Here is a 19,969-nt window from a genome sequence, read left to right on the forward strand (position 1 = left end):
CCTTTTCTGTGTCTTACAAAGGTTTGGCTTGTAGAACTTTGACTGAGGTTGTTGTTTTATGTGGAGATCCTGTGCTCATTTAAGAGCGTAGAAGCCCAGACATTGTTTCCTAATCTTTTAAAATATATTTTTAAAGCTTGAACTACTGCGTGTTGGCATCAAAGATCCTCAAATACTTTAAATGGAATGGTTTACTTGCTGGTATTTGTGGCCCAAATTTATGCTTCCTGAGCTTCTCTTGAACTGTCTTCTTGCCAATGGGCTGCCAGGGCACCCTGCACAGCAGTTGCATTTTCTGGTTCTGGATGTATGTAATTTTTGGAAGCTGTTTGTTTGAAAGTGAACAGAGTAAGGCAACCAGCCATGGGGTGAAGTGATGTTACGGCGCGGTGAGCGAGAGTGGATTAAAGCACAGACCATTCTGCAAAGCTGGGGTGGGATCTTTGGAGAAACAAAGTTTGGTGCCAGGGTGACAGAATGTTCTGTTTGTGAGGTGGAGGACCGCTGTCTGCTCCTTGTGCTTCTGCGGGAGCAAAGCTGGGTTTGGAGAAAGGCAATTTCTGCGGCTGAGTCAGATAAAATGAGTCACATTGCCTTTGTGGGTAGAAAACTTTGAATTGCTGTCGTGGGCCTTTTTGCCTGCTGGGAGCCATTTGGTTAGGATGGACCTGGGCACTGAAGATCCAAGTTCCCCTTGGCTATGAGAATGTTCTCTGAACCAAAATGAAGGCAGCTCCCCGGAGGCGGCGTAAAGGTTATTGTTTAATGAAAAGTTCAGCAAGTGAACTTGTTAAGTGTCTGCTAGTTTAGGAGCTTTTTCAGCCCTAATTCTTCAGTCAAATGGTTTACTCTGAAGCTTTTTAACCTCTGAATGCATTTAATGAAAGTTTCCTCCGTTCTGCAGTTTCCGTAGTGAGTCCCTTGTGCGTAGCACTGCAATGGCTGAGTAAAACAGCTTCTGTTTCTTCTGTACTGAGAAATGTGACTCCAGCAAAAACGTTAGCTGCACTGTGGGAAAATCTGAACCTTAGAAAGGTATGTCTGAGTCAGAGAAGCTGCTTTGCTGAAACTTATCTCGCCGTTATTGCTCCTCCTGTGGCAATGAACACTGTCTGCAGAAGGTGTATGTGGTCTTCAGTTAGCCTGCAGTGACCAAAAAAACCCCAGCAAGTAGGTTAGTCAGTTAGCAGACTAGGAAAGACCGTAACATGTCTCTCTTCCTCTTCTTAACTGCTGACAACGGTCCTTTCTACCAAGGTAACTGCAGAGGCCAGCTTATTCAACCTAACGGTAATGAGAGACAGTTATTTTCTGTTTGGTTTTGTTTTGTTCTAAATGAAAGCACAAAGTACTTACTCCCCAGATTTCTTGTGAAAAGCCTCTTGTAGCCACTTGAGAGCCATGTGAATTGGTCATACCTTGTAAAGTTCCTCCAGAGTATTCTTAGATGCAGGTAATCAGTCCGTAATTGCATTAAAGTGCCAACTCTGACACCTATCACAAAATACGTGCAACTCTCAAGGAAGAGTTCTTAGGTGCATGCACTGTAATCTCAGTTTCTACTCTAAGATCTTTTTGACAGATTACTCCAGTTATTTCACTTCTATAAACCTCAGTTTCCTCTACGAAAAATACTATTTATCACCTTACTAAAGTGCACTGAAATCTGATGGTGAGTTTTATGGCTTGGAAGCCACATTCATTATTGATGGGCCTGAGACAGGGTATCTGAATGTCTGCCTTGGCAAAACTGCAGGCCACGTCTATGAGTTGATGGCTTCTTCTTATTTGACTTCTGTGTTTTGAGCCGTCAAGGTGCGTCCAGATCACCATTGCAGCATTCGTCCCACAAGTGCAATGATGAAAAAATAAATTCAAATGAGTCTTTTACATAATGACATGACTCCCAGAGCTGGGTTTTTATATGAGGCAACCTGTTGCCTGAGATTCACACTGAAAGCTCAAGACGTGGCAGTGCCTCTTACTTTGCTGCTCCTTCTCTTTAGGAAAGATAAGTTTTCTTGTTTTGTTTTGTTATTTGGGGTTTGTTTGTTTTTTCCCATAATCATAAATACATGCTTCATATTTGTATTTCTTTTTGCTTTACTTGCTCTTAATTCTGCATCGGTTTGTACTCCAATTAATCTCCCAATTAATTTAGCTGTGTTCAAACACTGCATGTACTTGATTCTGTGGCAGACTGGGAGCAGAGTGGGCCTGGAGCTGACAGCCTACACTGCAGTTATCTGCTCTCTGGTGACGCTGCAGCTGCACCCCAGCAGCAGCAGGTGGGAGCCGCTTGGTCCTGAGTGTATTGCCTCCATCTGGTAAGAGGATGATACTATAGGGATGGAGGAAGGCTTGTGTCTGTGGCTCAGGTGGAAGGAAGGCTTGGAGATATTTCTTAATTGAATAACATGAGCGCTTATTGAAGAATTACATATGTATGTATTTAATTTGCAAATACATTCTGCCCTTGGCTTCACATACAAGTGTTGCCATTTTCCTGAAGGAGTTCCTTTCATTTAGAAATGGCTCCTGCAGCTATTTATGACTGTGTCACTGGGTTGTCGTGATGCACTTTTAAAGGCAGCTGAATCAAAGTGCAGAGAAATTGGTAGCAATTAGAAATTGGCATGAAAGTACTTGTGACAGGGTGAGAAAGCAGATCTTGCAAAGCTGTTCACCTGCTGCCTGAGCCTGAAGGTGCCTGAAAGAGCTGGTGAGTTCCTGGACCAGCAGGTGAAACCAAGAAGTTTCATTCTGGCTGTTCTACTTTGATACAAAGCATAGAATTGTGCAGCAGTCATTGCTGTGGCACCCTGGCTTCGCTGCAGCGCTCTACAGGCACCTCCCCATAGTAGGTGTTACGCAAACATGCAGCGAGAACCGTGCCTTTCCCTGCATACCTCAGGGCCTCGAGAGACAAGATAGACAAAGAGTGGACGCAGGAACAGAAGCACAGAAAGGTCAGGTGTCTTGCCCAAGGTCAAACGGCAGGTCAGTGGCAGAGCTGGGAACAGAGCCCAGATTTCCTGACTCCTAGTCCAGCACTCTATTAATCATCCCTTTGCTTTGTGTTACTGTCCATAGGAAATGTGAGGAAGACTTTCCGACAGCTTCAGAGTAACTTAGTTTTGGAAACTATTGATCATCAACACACTATTGAGATAAAGAGTTCATGTACTGGACGTGCACACCAGGGGATTCAGAGCAGCACGCTGTAGGTATTGACCCAGGATGCTGAAATGCCATTTTTCATAATCCCAAACATTTATCCTTGGTCTTTTTAAGTCTTTTTCCCCTTACTTTGTGTAAGGTTTGTTTTTACACTGTTACTCATCACATTTAACTCCTACGTTGGTGCTTACCCTGTAAATTATTTCTTTCTTGAAAACGAGTTACGGCAGTTATTTAGTTAGCAGGACTTTCCTTCTCCATGGAATTTACCAATGAACTTATGAAGCAGTTGGAAAACCAGAGAGTCAACAGTCCAGAGTCACTTCTAATTCTTACTTGTTTTCATTTCTCACCCTACGATGTATTCAGTTTTCAAAGACTCTTAATGAAATTGTCTTGATCACAAAGTTAATTATACCTGTAAGATATATATATATATTTTTCCTCCTAAAAATTTTGACTCGAGGCAAAAATCTGGCTACCGTGGTAATGACTTATTGAAAGCCTCTTGTAAACAATAGTATAATCACTTTCTTATAGTCATGGCAACAGTGTTTAAGCAATGAGCTTACTGAACACAATGTGCACTGTCTCCACTGAATAGCGATTGCAGTGCTGAAGTGTATGCTGCTCATTTTCAGAGGTCTCAGGGATATAAATTATTCAGCAAAACAACACTGCTTCAGCAAACGTCTTTGAATTTGTTGCATTTTGTACTAGGGAAGGAAGGTGCTTAGCTGTGCTGGTGGTGCTGTGGTTGATTCTTTTCCTGCTGGATTCAGGGGTGTCTGTCTCGAGCCCTTCCAGAACTGTGCTACCTGTTGGCTGGACAGTGCTTCCTCCATCCTGCAAAATCCCTAATGCCAAGGGCAGAGGGGCTCAGGAGGATGCAATGCTGTATGTGTGTTTGGTGTGAGTAGAGGTGACAAAGTGCCGAATGACAGATTTGTTCTGCTAATCAAAGGGTTCATTCTATCAGGGCAAATGCCTTCTTTGGCCCAGAGGGTCACCTGGGTTCCTTTTGGGTAGGCTGGAGAGGCTTGGAAGCTTCAAAGCTGAGCTCCCAGACAAGGAGTTGCCTTTGATTTTTCTGTTTATTTGGTTCTTTACAGTTCTCTCATTCAAATAACTAGACCTGGAGGAAAGACCTTGCTGGCAACAGTTGTTGTTTTGGGATGAGTCATTCCACCAGATTTCAGAAATGCCACCCTAGTGACAGTTGGCAAAAATGCTGCCTGGGCTGTTCAGTTTATGTTTTTCACTTTGGAAAATCAGACCGTACCTTCAGGATTCTGTTGCTTTAGAAACCATCTCCACACGCTCTCATTTTTCTTTTCCTTTTCCTTTCTCTTTCGCTTCTCCTTTTTTTTCTCCTCTCCTTCCCTCTCCCTTCTCACTTCTCCTTTCCTCTCCTTCTTCTCCTCTTTACCTTTCTTTATTCCTCCCCTCTTCTCCCCTTCCCTGTCCCTTTCCTTCCCCATCCCTTCTCCATCCCATCCCTTAACTGCCCCTGTACAATCCCTTCCCAGTCCCTACTCTTCTACTCCCTTCCCCACCCCTTTCTCCCTTTTCTTCCTGCTTCCTTGTTGCTGTGGTATTTCAACATCTGGGTTTTCTAAAGCTATTTTCATCTTATTGGCCTCTCCTGAAGCCGTCTGTGGGAAATAATGTGAACATGACAGTGTGGAACATTAGCCTAGCACAGGATCAAGCTTGCTGGTGAGGGTGGTGAGGCACTGGAACAGGCTGCCCAGTGATGTGGTTGATGCTTCGCCCCTGGAGACTTTCAAGGCAAGGCTGGATCAGGCCCTGGGCAACCTGACCTAGCTGTGATGTCCCTGTTCATTGCAGGGAGTTGGACTAGATGGCCCTCAGAGGTTCCTTCCAACTCTAAGGATTCTGTGATTCTATGATTCCTGTAGATTAGGCAATTTTGCAGTCAATTATTCTGTTTTCCAAATAAATGCATTCACTCTGTTTCTCTAATTGCTTGTAATTCCACATTCTCCTGCACTGGATCCACTTGGTCTTTAGCACCGGGCTGCTTACCTCTGTGGCCTAGTTCCTAGAAATAGTTATGCATGTGCCTAATTGTGCACTGAAGTCAAGACAAGCAGAACTAAGCAAGTCTAGAAGCACTTTCAGGGTTTGGTCTTTGGGCCGCAGCCTGGCCAAAGCCCCACTGTGTGCTACCAGAATAAAGATGAGTTTAAGGATATGAAGTATATTATTTATCAGTTGATTTGTTCCCTTAGTGCAGTTAATTCAGTTCTTTTGAGATCTACTTTCTGTGTTTCCACTTGCCCTTCTATTCACACTCAGTTTTCCTTCTCTCTTCCTGCCAGAGCTGCCAGCCACACGATCCACTTTAAAATGATCAGAGCTCCCACATTTCTTCTTTCCTACCAACTTTGTGCATTGCCATCATGGTTCCTTGGACAGATTTTGTCCAGCTTTTAAGGAGAGAGAGAGTAACAGCATTTCATGCCCTCGTTTCCAAGTGCAGTATTAAATATAATCCTTATAATTATAGCAATGCCTCTTGGACCACTGTAGTTCAGGCTATGTAAATATGTCATCAAAAGCTCTCTTTCTTGGGAGCTGGAACTCGGTCTTGTTGATTGAGCTGAAATCAGATGGCCAGCAGCTGCAAACACACTCTGTCCCCACCCCCCGCCTCCCTGTTTTTTTCCTTTTACCACAAAATCCTCTTGATTTCTGTTGAAGTTGTGACTTTACAGAGCAGAGATAATGGCTGAGTTATTCTGAGCCACCCTTTGGCTATGTCCTCCAAGGATACCTGGGGGCATGAGCTGTTCCCTGTGCTCGTGCTGAGCTCCAGGACAGGGAAGATGCTGTGTGTTGGAACTCATGAGGTGCCTTTAGGGTCACACAGCAGCTCACACCTGGGCTGAAGACTGCAGGGTTGCTACACGATCGGGGCTGGCAGCACTGCAGTGCTCTCTGTGCTCATGGCCCTGGCCATTCGCCATACAGACCTCTCTATTCATCCGAGCCAGGGTGCCAGTACCAAGGCAATTCCCAGCAGTGGTTTGTGCTAAAAGTTCAGCAAAGGCTTATGTAGCCCCAGGGGAAAAGAAAAAAAGAAAGAAAATTGGCATCTAGGAGTTGCATAACTCAGTGCTGTCATTTTGGGTACTTAAAAAACAAAACAAAACCCCAGCATTCATAACCTGAGATATTAAGGTTTTTAAAAGTGCCACTTGCCAATACACAGTAACTACTTTTCCTAAGGCCTTTTACTCCGTATATTTACTGGTGGACCAGAATAGCTCTGCAGAAGTTAATTCAGTCTGCTGAGTAAACAGTAGGTACTTCTGCAACTTGCTATATATACCAGCTGTGTGTAAGGCCTTTGGCACACATTTGTACCCCACACAATGCATATGAGGGGCCCTGACAGAGCCGGGATGGCTGCTGAGGTCGGTAACCCCTCCCTGTTGTGTTGGATGTCTGCTCATTCTGTCAAGCCCATGAAGGGCAACTGCTTTGGATGCCCGGCGTGTCAAGAGGCTGCTCACTGAAAAGGCCCTTTATGCGGTTCTCAGATCCCTCCCTCAGGATGTACTGACTGTGCTCGGGTCTCTTAAAGCACAGCCTCTTCAACACAGGTCAGGAGCACTCTTCAGCACAGCATCACACCGCTTCTTTTGGTTACATAAGTCACACGCATCCCCTTTCCTTGGCAAAGCCCTTCTCTGCCTCCACTTCTCAGCCCTGTTAGCCATTCCTCCTCCTCCTCCTTTCACCTGGGTAAATCCCCCTACTTTGTCTCCTTTCATGCTCCAAACATGATACTGCTTCCTACCGTTATTTTTCTAGCTTGGAATAAAGGACTAGAGGGCCGGGTTACCAGGTTGGTGCTGGACACGTGGTTTCCACATGTTCTCTGCATCTTCCCTCCTACTGCCTCTCTGGCTGCCTTTCTCTCTTTGCTTCAGCTGGAATTCTAATGACCGTGGGCTTGAACGTCTTGCATCATAGTCACAAGAAGTTAAGAGGAAAAACTTATGTGAGCTGAGAGCACATTTGTAGGTTCCCTGGGCAGTCTCTGCAGGCAGTAGGTGCTCACACCATGGGCATGCAGTTGTGAATGTTCAGGCTTCAGTTTAGGAAAATACTTAAAGAATATATGTATGGTTAAAGCACACTTAAGTGCTTTTCAGTTTGATTGCTGCTTGCCTGCACTGGGACCTCACATTGGAGAAGAACTTAATGGTCTGATTCAGCAAATACTTCATAGTAGTATATCAAAGTTTTAAGACTAGAAGTACTTGCATTATTTTGTATTTTAAAGACCACTGAAAAAGGTAGTGATGTTGAGGGCAAGGCAGAAAATGGGGACGCTCTCTTGGTCTTCTCTTACATTTTGAGTCATGCTCTGGACCGCAGATATTTCTAAACTCTAAATACATTTCTGTAACGATGCTGTACTGTATCATAGAATCATTAAGGTTGAAAAAGACCGCTAAGATCCTCTAGTCCAACCATCAACCCATTGCCACCATGCCCTCTAAACCATGCCCCTAACATAATCATGTTGAGTGCTTACGTGCAGATTATTTTGAAAAATTACAGCTAAAAAGAGCATTTAAGTCTTAGAAACAAAGTTAGTGTTATTTCTCTGAGCACAGTGAATGGTGAGTTGTGCCCTTGGATTCCAATCCTGCATCCAGCGTAGGATCAGTCTGGAATCAGATGGGACTCCAAGCCTTTTGGGCTTACAACGTTTAGGCATCTAATCATCCCTGTATTGAACTGAAACCAATGGGAACTGGGCAGCACCTAATTGGGATTTTGGATCTCAGCCTAAAATCTTTGGAGTACTTCGGAAAATTTATCCCTGGGAGATTTTGCTTGAATCGAGAATACAGATAGGAGCCATTTCTCACAAAAAAAAGCCCCAACATATGACATCAGTGCATCAATGAGTCATCAGTCAGTTCCAGAGGTCAAAGTATTCCTCCTATTTGCCTAAGAAGCAGTCACCTATTTACTTTCTGAAATGATGCCTGTGGTGCTAACATGACATTTGGGTTTGCTGTACAGCAAAAAAACACTATTTTTAACCATGTTGTATAAAGACGGGCCTTGTCATTTCTTTAAAAGCTAGGAGTACCAGAGAACAAATGTAAAAGGCCCATTTCCTTCCTTGCTGGTATGTGTGGTCGGGGATAAATCCCAAATTGGGCTGGTGGGAGACAGTCCTGTCTCTTTCCTTTCCAATGATCTATGTGTTGCGCCTTCAGAAAAGGCTGACTTCTTTTATTATCGCCGCCTTCTGATCTGTCACCATTTTTACTTCTGCTCTGTTTAGCTTTTTTGATCTTTAAATATGTTTAAAATATGAAGGTGTTAATTTAGTTGAAAAGGATTTACCTGTACAGCACTCGAGGCTCAGCACTCACAGGAAGAACCCCATGGAAAATCCAGCGCTAATGCTGAAGTTTAGTCCCTGAGCTGTTGCCCACCAATGTTTGGTTCTTACTGGGCTTCCCAGCACCTTTGGGCACCAGTGGGCTTGGTGTAAGGTCAGAGACAGTACTGTGAGTGGAGGGCAGGAGGAGAGTTGAAGGGCACAGGAGGAGAGTGAGGGTTTGCTGTCAGTCCCCAAATGTCTCTCTGGACAAGAGTATGAGATGTTAGTGAAGGAAGGTTCACAGTTACTCTGGGAAGGGGAAAGCAAATTCATACAGAGAGCAGTAATGATCCTTTCAAAGAGGATTCCTTTTTAAAGACACAAAAAATACTGATCCAATTTGACCCACTTCTACAGCAGCAGTGTAACAGGCACCACACAGCCTGATCTGCTTGTGAGCCCTACTACAAAACATTCACATGTCTGAAAGTGCCTCCCTTCTCCCACCAGACTTCATCTCAGCACCTCAGCCCTCTTTTCCCTTCCCCTTTCCAGGCCTTCCACACCTCTATGCTGGAAGTCCCATTGGCATAACCAGTTGCATCCCAGCATCAAGCAGCTGCCTGCCAGGGCTGTCCTGCTCCCAACACAGGCAGTGAGGTGAAGGGTTACAGCAGTGATGGGCCTGGCAGAAGGACAGAGCCACCCCTAACAAGAAGCACATAGGTCCTGCGTGAACAAGTGGTCAGAGTCTCCCGTAAGCCACTCTTATTTAATCTAACATATCAGGATCTTTACTTTTGTACCACCTAAACTCTCCCAGCAATTCCTTTTGCACAGCCCAGCTCCTGTGGACTTGTCGAGTAGAAACCCAAGTGAGTAAATGGTGAGAAAGGCGCACGCTTCACATTCCCCAGCAGTGACTCAAATGGAGGACTGCACCCTTAGGACACAGCAGCAGAAATGAACAGTGGAATCCCATGAAACCACAGCAGACAGCTTTCTTCTGTCAGGCAGGTGAGGGGCTGCTGCGCTGTCTCCCTGCAGTAGCTGGGATGAGCCACTTAGCAGCAGCCACGGTCAGTGCCTCCCCTGCATGAAGCAGGCAGCTGTCTGCTTATTCATGGAAACTGTCCTGAAGAAAGAGCACTAAATAAAGCAGGAGTGCCTTATTCAAACAGTCACAGCTTGCACATGCCTCCCACTGGTGTGTATAAAGGCTGTGGGCCAGCAGTGAGAAGCAGACTTGTGGTGGTGGGTGCGGAGGTGCAAAGCAGAGTTCCTGGAGCTGCTGTGTCACTAATGGCACGGACACTTTCCATGTGAAATGGGCAGGGCTGTGCCATAAAGTAGGATGGTGCTGCGAAGCACTTTGCATTTGTTTTCCCAGTGTGGGGTGAGCAATTTCAGGGTGAGAGCTTTTGCACTGCAAGTCAGTATGTGAATGAGCACCTTGGTGCTGCAGAGTGATAAGGTGTGATGGACTGACGGGGTGGCTTTGCATGCGGAAAGGTCCTTGGTGGCTGGGTACAAAGCAGAAAGTGAACATGCTACGGGGAACCTTACAGTTTTATACACAAACTCATTTTTTGGATGAGGGAAAGAAGTGAATCTGTACCAAGACAATAAGCCTGAAATTTCATCTCTGTTTAATAAGCCGTTTGATCTCTGCTCTTGTGGAATCTAACCTGATCTCTGCCAGCTGAGGCATCCCCTTGGGGCAGACATCCTGATGTACAGGAGAGAGAGCTGGGAGAGTGCTGCAGCCATCATTGGGCTCCCCAGCCTAGTGACAAGTACCCACCTGCATCTGGGGCTGATTAAGGCAGAACTCCGTGTCACTGTTCTGGGGCTGTAGGTGTTGCAGGTTCTGATACTGCTCTGGCAGCCCGTGGTGTCTCAGGAGGGAGTTAAATGTTGCAGTATCTCTGCAACAAGTACTAGGGCTGTGCTAGTGAACAGCTGTTCACAGCAGAGACATTGATAGCACATCCACTGCAGAAACAAGAACCTGGACCAAGCCTAGTGTGAAATGTTATGTTCCTAAGCTTAAGAAATAAACGGTACTAAAAAGAATTGTCTTAGCAGAACTCAGCTTGGTTTGACTGGCTTTGTTAAGTCACCAGTGCATAAACATAAGGGATCCCCTTTTTTTTTGTGTCCTTGTTCAAGTTAACACTGAGACTTGTTTGCTAACCGCTGTTTCTACCACTACCAGATTCTAGAGGTCAGGGACCTCTAGAATTAAATTTATGAGCTATCACAGTGTGGGCTGCAGAACCAGCTTTTCTGGGGGTAGCAGCCGAGAGACTCATTTCCTCTGTGGATGAGCCACAGAAATGAATGCATAACACACACTGGCCAGCAGGCTCTGTTTTGGCACCTGCACTGTGCAGATGCTATCCAGCTGCCAGGGTTAAGCAATCTGAAAAATTCTGACATTAACGTATCATCAGGAGGCCTCCGTCACGACTTGGACATCACACAAAGTAATGCTGATGGCAGTGAGAGTTAAACTCAGTGTTAGTGAAGGGCACCCAGCTTTGTGCTGGTAGCTACAAATCTTACCTGAGCTGTGAGTGCGTCTGTTGTGTAGAAGGCTCACTCTCTTGGCTTGGGTATTTTCTGTCTGCATAAAAAAAGTCTCTAACCTATGTCTGAATGGGTTAATCTGGCTGAGGGAATGGTTTACAGCAGTTCTGCTATGCCAAAACCTGTGCAGCTGATGAAGGGTCTGGAGCACAAGTCTTAAGGGGAGCACCTGAGGGAACTGGGATTGTTCAGTCTGGAGAAGACAAGGTTCAGGGGATACCTTACTTCTCCCTACAACTGCCTGAAAGGAGGTATATAATATTGCCTAAGCCAGGAAAGCTATATCCACTCCTGAATTTGTACTGGTGAGGTTTAATGGCAGAGAACTGCCCACACTCTTATTCACACTGTTTCATATACCCATACATTATTCCCTAACAGAGCAACTTTCCTGGCATAGCACAAGTTTCTGACATGTCTGCAGTGGGCTGTAGACATACCTTTCAATCTTCTGCAAATTGGAGATCTTTTAGAAGTTGTCCAATGCAGATGAAGATTCGCCTACAGCTCATTCAAGTCCCGTGGCTGTTGATTTGCTTTCCACTCTTAGCTTTCAGAGACCCTTCTCTGCAACTTCTCTATTCCTGTGTGATCATGGCCAGTCTTACCTGCAGCACCCTCAGGCTGTTGTCAAGCTTGAAAGCCAGGCACTAGGCTGGCAGAAGAACACACTGATAAATATGAAGAAGGCCAGGCCCTCAGACACCTCGGAGCACACAGGACTCAGCACTGTGCATCCAAAGAAGGGCAGTGAAGCCAAGAAGGGTCTGGAGCATTACCCCTTATGGGGAGAACTGTGAGTCTTAGAAAGTGGAGGATCAGGGGAGACCTTATTGCTCTCTCCAAGTCCCTGAAAGGAATTTGTGGCGAGATGGGGATTGACCTCTTCTCCATTATGAGAGATAATGGCCTGAAGTTGTGCCAGGTTGGATACTAAGAAAAATTTCTTCTCAGAAAGAGTGGTGAGGCAGTGGAACAGGCTGCCCAGGCAGGTGGTGCAGTCACCATCCCTGGAGGTGTTCAAGAACTGTGGAGATGTGGCACTGAGATGTGGTGTGTGGGCATGGTGGGGCTGGGTTGGTGGTTGGCCGAGATGATTTTAGTGGTCTTTTCCAACCTTAATGATTCTATGAGTTTGTGATTGGACCCGGGCTTTGTAACCCTTGGACACCATTGAGTGACACAGCACTCAGCACTGGCCCCTTGTTTTGTGATGCAGTTTGTACTCCAGTCAGGCTCAGCCATGCTTGCACAGTCTTGTACACACAGCAACAATCTCTTCATTTAAGCAAAAGTACGCTGGGCAGCACTGAGTGTTTCAGTGCATTTTCCTTCCTTTGATCTCCCTTAGAGCTCTACGCAAAGGGTAACTCAATCTTGTCACTCTCTGCTTTCAAGCCCAGTAATGAGCACAGGTCCAGGGGCCGAGCGCAGTGCTATCCTCCTCTGCTCTAAGAGGGGAGACTGAAGAAGGGGCTGGAGCAATTGTTTGCTGTGTTGATGACTGTGGTGTTGCCATGGAAAAGCTCAGACTTCAGGGGTTTGTGTTTGGTCGGGCAGGGAGCCAGCTTGCTCTGACTTAGTACAGCGGTGTGAGTGAGCGCGCCGTGCAGAACTTCATCCCTCTGTAGCAATTCCAAAGCAGGAAGAAAAAAGAAAAAGGACGGGACTGATTTAACAGAGGAGTGCAGTGCACTTAGCTAAGGCTGATTGCATTAAATTCAGGAGATCCAGAAAAATCCTTTGCTGTTTTCCACATTTTGTTTCTTTTTCTTTATTTTTTTTTCCCTTTTTTTTTTTTTTTTTTTTTTTGGCAGAATGTGTTCACTCTCTTCTAAGGGCTGAATTCAGTGCAAATAATGAGATCTCAAGTAATCCTCCTGGAAGCCAGCAGGGCCATTTAATTGGCTGTATCTGGACAGAAAGGAGCATTTAGAGTTCTTCTGAGCCCGACTCCATTAAAGTCTTTGATCTGTTCCAGAAACAAAAGTGGAAGCAGACTATACTGTTTTCATTATCTATCCTGAATGAAGTGCAAAAAGCAAATGCATAGTGTAAACAGGGAAAAAAGCGAACCAAGGCCCGGATCCAGCAAAAAATCTGCGTATGGAACTTCCCATACTCAGAGTTATGCCATTATTCCCTAGAGGTGGAATTAACAGCGGTGCATGCTTTTCACAAAGCGCTTTCCCTGGGCAGACAAGAACTACAGTTTAGGTAGCACCGTGGGCCCCAGCTGTGTTTTATCCATGAACTGTTTCCCCCCATGCTGTTTCTCACTGTATTTAGCAGGATGTATCTTGGGAACAGATTTTCTGGTTACTTTGGGGGCTATGATGATTTGAGAGCAAGAAGTGGACTAACCCTGAGTTCAAACACAATGGGGCCAGGCAATTCCTAACAGAGATCAGGTTCGATGAAGCTGTGGCAGTTTGAACCAGCAGAGGACTTAGAACGAGTTGAACAGTTGTTGCTTTAAAGCTACCAACCTACTCAAAAGGGTTACGTTTATCTCACTGTTTCTTTTTTCCTCCCTCTTTGTTTTAGCTGTGTTGTGACGTTGTTGGTTCAGTACAGAAATTCCTGTGCTCTGCACGGAGATCTGGTAGCTGTGTGTTCAGGGACACTCCAGCAGAATGAGAGCTGCAGCATCTTTCATCTACCCCCTCAGCCTGCTGTGCTTGGGATGCAGCGTGTGAGAAAGACCGAAAGTGGGGGACGCAAGAAATGTATACACACAGGAAACTGAAACTGCTCCGTCATTCATTCCTGTAGTGCAGAGAACCCTTCTTGTAACCTCAGCTTCCTGATTCTCGTGTGGCTGGGGCCAGATTTGCTGCTGGCACAAACTGGTGCAGCACTACTGACATCAGCTGGGGCATACCAGTTTGCACCAGGAGGCAATTTATGTCAAAGCTTTTCGGCAACAAACATTAGAGAACAACAGATGTAGATGGACCTTGAAGTGGTGAGGTGTTATGAAATAAAGGGATTGTTTATAACAGCTGGTAAGCGGGAGAGCTGAGCTTCTTATTGACTTATGGACCCAGCTGTAACACTGTCTTCCAAAGGGAAAGCTCTGCAGAGTGCACAGTGAAAGCATCCACAAAGATATTTATCCTTAAACTAAGCCACGTCTTGAAAATGCAAAATATTCTTTTGTGTGTGTCTGCATCTTAAGAACTACTGATGTCTCCTTTGCTGAGAACCTTAACATTTCTCAGCTTTTGCTCCACCAAAAGGCAGAGAGGAGCTGGCTGATATAAATATGCCGTCTGTGTCCTGGCCTTATAGCATTGCTCTGTTGGAACTGGGCTGTCCTCACTCTGGGGCAATGAGAAGTCAGAATGCCCTGAGTTGGAAGAGACCAACAAGGCTCCTTGAGTCCAACTCCTGGCTCCACACAGAACCACCAAAAATCCAAACCCAAAGCTCTGTCCAAACTCCATCAGCTTGGGACTGTGATCACTGCCATGGGGAGCCTATTCCATGCCCACCACCCTCTGATGAAGACAAGGAAGCAACAAAGAAGCTGTAAGCCCTCTCCAAATGTAACTGCATTTTCCTCATGGTGGATTTTTTATTAGGCAGTGGAGTATTAAGCCACTCCTCATTGTGTCTTGGTGGCATCTTCTCACTGATGTATTACCGTTTACAAGATAGCAGCACTTCAGGCTAACCAAGTGAGAAGAAAAGGTCACAGTAAACAGGGGTCAGTACTGGGACTCGCTCTGCTAAATATCTTTATTGGCAATCTGGACAAGGGGATTGAGTGCACCTTCATTAAATTTGCAAATGACACCAAGCTGAGGGGAATCATCCATCTACCTGAGGATAGGAGGCCCTACAGAGGGATCTGGGTAGGCTGGATTGCTGGGCTGAGGCCATCTGTATGAGGATCAACAAGACCAAGTGCTGTGTCCTACACTTTGGTGACAACTATCCCATGCAGTGCTGCAGGCTGGGGGCAGAGTGGCTGGGAAGCTTTGTGAAAGGATCTTGGGACACTGAGGCACTGGAGTGTGTCCGGGGAAGGGCAACAAAACTGTGAAGGGTCTGGAGCACAAGTCCTATGGGGAGCAACTGAGGGAACTGGGACTGCTCAGTCTGGAGAAGAGGAGGCTCAGGGGAGACCTTAATGCTCCCTACATCTGCTTGGAAGGAGGCTGTGGTGAGGTGGAGGTTGACCTCCTGTGTAACAGCAGTAGGACAGGAATTAATGACCTCCCCAGAGGTGGTTCAGGTTGAATATTAGGAAAAACTGAATCTCAGAAAGAATGGTGAGGCGCTGGCACAGGCTGCCCAGGAATTTGGTGGAGTGACTGCCTCTGGAGGGGCTGAAGAACCACGGAGATGTGGCTCTGAGGGACCTGGTTAGTGGGCATGGTGGGAGCGGGTTGGTGGGTTAGACTAGATGATCTTAGTGTTTTTTTCCAACCTTAATGATTCTATGATTCTATACAGTGAAGGGTGCTGGCAATAGCTGGGCAGCTGTGGAGATGGGAAGGAGGTGGTACTTGTATTGCCCAGCCTGATCCCAGCAGAGCTTTGCCTCTCCAAATGCCTTATCAGACTTCTGCAAGTGCTGTGAGAATTTATTCATTCCCAACTGGAGTTCCAGGCAGAATATCTCATGTTGGATTGTCAGCACAGCTGCAGGATTGCACCTTCCTTCTGGCCACCTCCTCAAACTGGGGAAGACAGTAATTTCACCTCACTGAGACCACCTAAATCCCACTAATGGAAAGGAGACATGAAAAACAGTCTGTGAAATGGATATCCTGGAAGCTCCTGGGGGCCTCTGTGCTATTTGGTGGCATTTCTGCTTAGGTGTCAGTCCAAATAAGTGACTTGTTGAGGGCTGGCTGCAGCAGCTGCCTGGGTGCAGCATGCATGCGTGGTGCAGGTGGATGTGGCACATGCAGTCATTGGGAGAGCAGACCAATGGTCTCCCTGGGCAAAGCTGCAGAGGACTTAAAAGGAGCAATAGTGTGGGTGAAAGCAGCACTGAAAATAACTCCATATTATGCTGCTTTGGTTATAACCTGTCCCTCATTCCTAACTCCATCGGTGACTCAGGAGCCCTGCAGTAGTCAGGACATGTGACAGCCGATAAATTCATTTATTGCCAGTGCTGTTTGTTTCAGCCTCAGAACTGAAAGTTCATCTGCAGGTGCAGCAGGGCAGGGTGGAGAAGCAGAATGCAGATTTACAGCTGTTGTGGCTTACTCCGCTCTCCGCTACAAGTCATCTTGTTAGGGAAAGAGCCTCGCTGCTGGCCAACCAAGATGTGGTCAGGAATCTGAAATGCTGCTGTGTGAGTTTGGAAGAAAACACTGACAGAGATGTTAAGGTGGGCGTTTTATAAAGATTTTGTGAAATCTGTCATAAATCGAGCACCGATTAAAGCTGAACAGGACGTGCCTCATCTTCCACTGTCATCTGCGATCTTCTTCCTTTACCGTCGTGATGGTGAAGGCAGAGTTTGAAGCACTCAGCTCCAAAGGCCGGTTATTACTTCCTCCTGTGATCCTGTTAGATTTTCTGAAAATGAGTCAGTCGTTTGCTGCAAGAGTTCGCTGCAGGCTGAGCCTTTTCTCTGAGCTTCGCTCTGCAAGGCCAAAAAAACATATTGCTTCACAGGCAAAGCAAGTCTGCACAATAGAAGACTTCCTTACAACCGAGCTCTGCCAAGTCTGCTCTCAGCCCTGCACGGAGTCATGTTACTCCTCAGCAAGGTCATACAGGCCTAAAATAATCACCGATGTTTATCTTTCCCAGAGGTTATTAAGCACCCCCAAACACCACGGCAAGAAAATCTATGAGCCAAAAAAATAAAACAACAAAACGACCCCAAAACCAGATGAAAAATAGGGTTTGAAGCTCAGCTGTCAGTAGCAGAGCACTGTGGCTGTGCCTTTTCCCATTACTGCTTTGCAAGCTCACATGTGAAGTGCTGAGTTGCAGCAGCAGTGAGGGAGGGACTGCTCTGCAGTTCTTCACTGATGTTACATCTGTCTATTAGAAGCAGGCCGTGCGCATTTCTGACCACTAATGCTGCACCTCGGCTGTCTGCTTTCCTTATGCTACTTCTGTCATAGGGAGAAGCAGAAGATGGCTCAGGGCTGTCATGTAGCTTAGATGCTTGCCTACAGGAGCATACCTAGCCACCAGCCTTGTGCGCGCTCAGTGCCTTGTCGATCTGCATCTCTGCAACACCCTTGAGAAGGAGAGAAGTGCTGTCAGCCCGTTTCCACAGACGGAGAAGGAGGAGGCTGGGGAGGAGCGCAAGCTGGCAGCCGGCCCCACTCTCTGCCCGGCGCCGGTGGCTGTCACATCACAGCTCCATCACCTCACCGCTGCCTCGCGTGCTCCCGAGCGGGCTGGAGCAGCTCCAGCCCAGCACAAAGACTACGGGAGGGGCTGGGAAGGACAAGAAGAGTGAGTGGGTCTTGCCCTAAGTCAGTCATGCAGGGGGAGGAGTAGCAGCCCATGGATACACAAGATCTAAGCCCACATCACTGAGACCCCCAGACCAGCATGATTTTGCCCATTCAGGAGTGCCAGGCACTGGTGTTCACTTCTTACGATGCCAGAAAGCCAACACCCAGTCTGAAGCCCATATTCCCCTACTTTGCATGTTGCACATTTGAGCACCCCTTTATTTCAGCCTTCCCTTCTGTGCTCTTTACTTGGCACTTCCCCTCTGCCCATATCGCCATATTCTGAAGCCCCCCAGTTAGGCGGTGAGTGAGACATTACCCGGACACCGCGATGCTTGTGGGATGCTGTGTGTGTGTTGTATTTTGACAGTCATTGCTGGAGGATTTCTCTCTAAGCAGAGCCAGAGGCAGCTCTGCAGGGGCCATGCAGGCGTCCCAAGGGCTGGCAATGCCTGTGCCCCACCAGCCCTGCCCCTGCCCAGCCCCCTTCTCTCTCCCCGCCTCATCCAGGGCAGAGTCTGTGCTGAGTGGCGAGTTCTCTCGGTGCCAGATTGCGTGGTGGTTTTCTGATGTGAACAGATGGAACTAGGGGGGCAGGCTACATCTGTTCACTGAATTCTTCCACCTTCGCAATTGTTTGCAAATGGGGGAGAGCTCAGCAAGGGAGGGAAACCATGGGCTCCAGACTGAAAATGCTCTTCTCCTGTAACACACCCAAGAGTGAACCTGTGCTGTGTCATTAAAAGTTTGAGGCTGCAGAGGAAAACACCTGCTGAGGCAAACAGCTCATGTCCCTCCTCTGCAGCACTAGTGCTAATGCTTTCTTCAGTCCGACATCAGAAGGTCCAAATGATGAAACTTCCATGGGGTGCCATCCCAGAGCCGCATGGATCACAGCATCAGGTTGTCAGTTTTGAGATTCACATTCCTCTTTCAAGGTCTCATTACATTTATGTAACTGATTTTCAGAAGGGCTCAGTGCTCATTTTTCTGCATGGTAGGAGGTGGAGGGAAGGTGGCTTTTGGCCACTTTTCCCTTCCCTTCATCCCAGGCTGCCAGAAGATAAACAACGGCCTTTCCTTTCACCTTTTCCAACACAGCATCACCGCACAGGCTGCCTGAAGTCCTCAGTGCTGGGGCTGGTGAGATCCAAGCATTTCAGATCATTCTATGTGCCTGTGCTCAGTCCCCTTCTTTCTGCACCTCGGACAGCAGCACTGAGGCTGGAAGCCAGCTGTTGTGTGGTAGGTTGACCCATATGGAGACTGATGCCCTCCACCTGGTGATGCTGTGATCTGAGCCTCACTCTTCAGGAGAGAGGGAGCTCCCTCCCATAGAAATGAGTGTGAACTGAGAGCCTCTAAGGCTCAGGGTCTCAGCATGTTTGGGGCACTCATTTATCTCTACAGAAACTGCACTTGGGCTCCATCTTGCTGGTTGTACATAATCCAGTTATCTTCCACAGGCAACAGGTTGCCGTTTTTGTCCCTGAATTAAATCTCAGCTTCTTACACTTTCCAACTTCAAGTTTATTTCTATTTGCAGTATTTCTATGTTTGTTATTCCTTGTGGTTTCTCCCATTCTGTTGACAGTTCGCAGTTTCATTCCTGAAATGTTTATTTCTTCTTTCAGATCGTTAACAAGTACTAAACAAAATTCACCTTAATACAATGCATGAATGCACATTGCCTCACAGGGCAGACAGAACTCATTACATTTACATGAGCATTAGCCTTTGGTTATGAACCTTCAGCCAGTTTTCAAACCACATCACAGTGGCCCCATTCTGGCATACTGAATTATTTCTCCTTTAAGATTTTATCCATTGGTAATTACATGTTTTTAACAAAAAGGGAAACACTCATTTAAAATCTATGCTGCCTATTATTTGGGTTTCCTTTTTCCTTTAGATGTTTAAGAAATTACTGTCTTGACATCACTTTTATTATTGCAAAGAGTGGCTAGATAGAAAAGATTACTGCTACTGCAATTACACCGGGATCAAAAAGTAGTACTGTGCCTCCTTCTCTTTGGTCTTTTGCTCCCTCTGCATTATAAACTGACTTTTATAACATTTTTGAGCAATTCAGTAAGTCTGTTACCAACGTGTCTGAATGCCTTATGACGATGCTGAGCAAGGCAGTCAGCACTGTGATCGAGTTAGAGAATTCAGGACAACAACAGCATTCATTCAAAGCCTGGCTTGGCATTCTCTGTGAGTATTGTGTAAGTTCTCTCTCTCTGGAAAGCAGGAGTATCAATATTTTGATCTTCCTGGTGACACGAATTCCACCTTTAACCCTTTGAAAATAGTTATGTACTCTTCCCTCTGAACTGACCATTATGTTTGTTCCTAGACCTGAAGCAGACTG

At 46.3% G+C, this 19,969-nt stretch overlaps 1 protein-coding gene and 1 long non-coding RNA gene across 2 annotated transcripts in view; one reads left to right on the top strand and one right to left on the bottom strand.

The window, feature by feature from the left end:
• MAML2 (mastermind like transcriptional coactivator 2) overlaps positions 1 to 19,969 on the top strand; it is a 196,311-nt gene that overhangs the window by 4,881 nt on the left and 171,461 nt on the right. The gene's annotated exons all lie outside the window — the stretch shown is intronic.
• Positions 16,261 to 17,532, bottom strand: LOC146762851 (uncharacterized). Its single transcript, XR_014931823.1, has 2 exons — positions 17,316 to 17,532; positions 16,261 to 16,763 (listed from the first exon to the last, which is right to left on the bottom strand). It is a non-coding gene; the product is annotated as an uncharacterized LOC146762851 (long non-coding RNA).

The sequence above is a fragment of the Coturnix japonica genome, chromosome 1, assembly GCF_054131305.1.
Source record: "Coturnix japonica strain WE chromosome 1, WE-NBRP24, whole genome shotgun sequence".
In the NCBI taxonomy this organism is placed as follows: domain Eukaryota; kingdom Metazoa; phylum Chordata; class Aves; order Galliformes; family Phasianidae; genus Coturnix; species Coturnix japonica.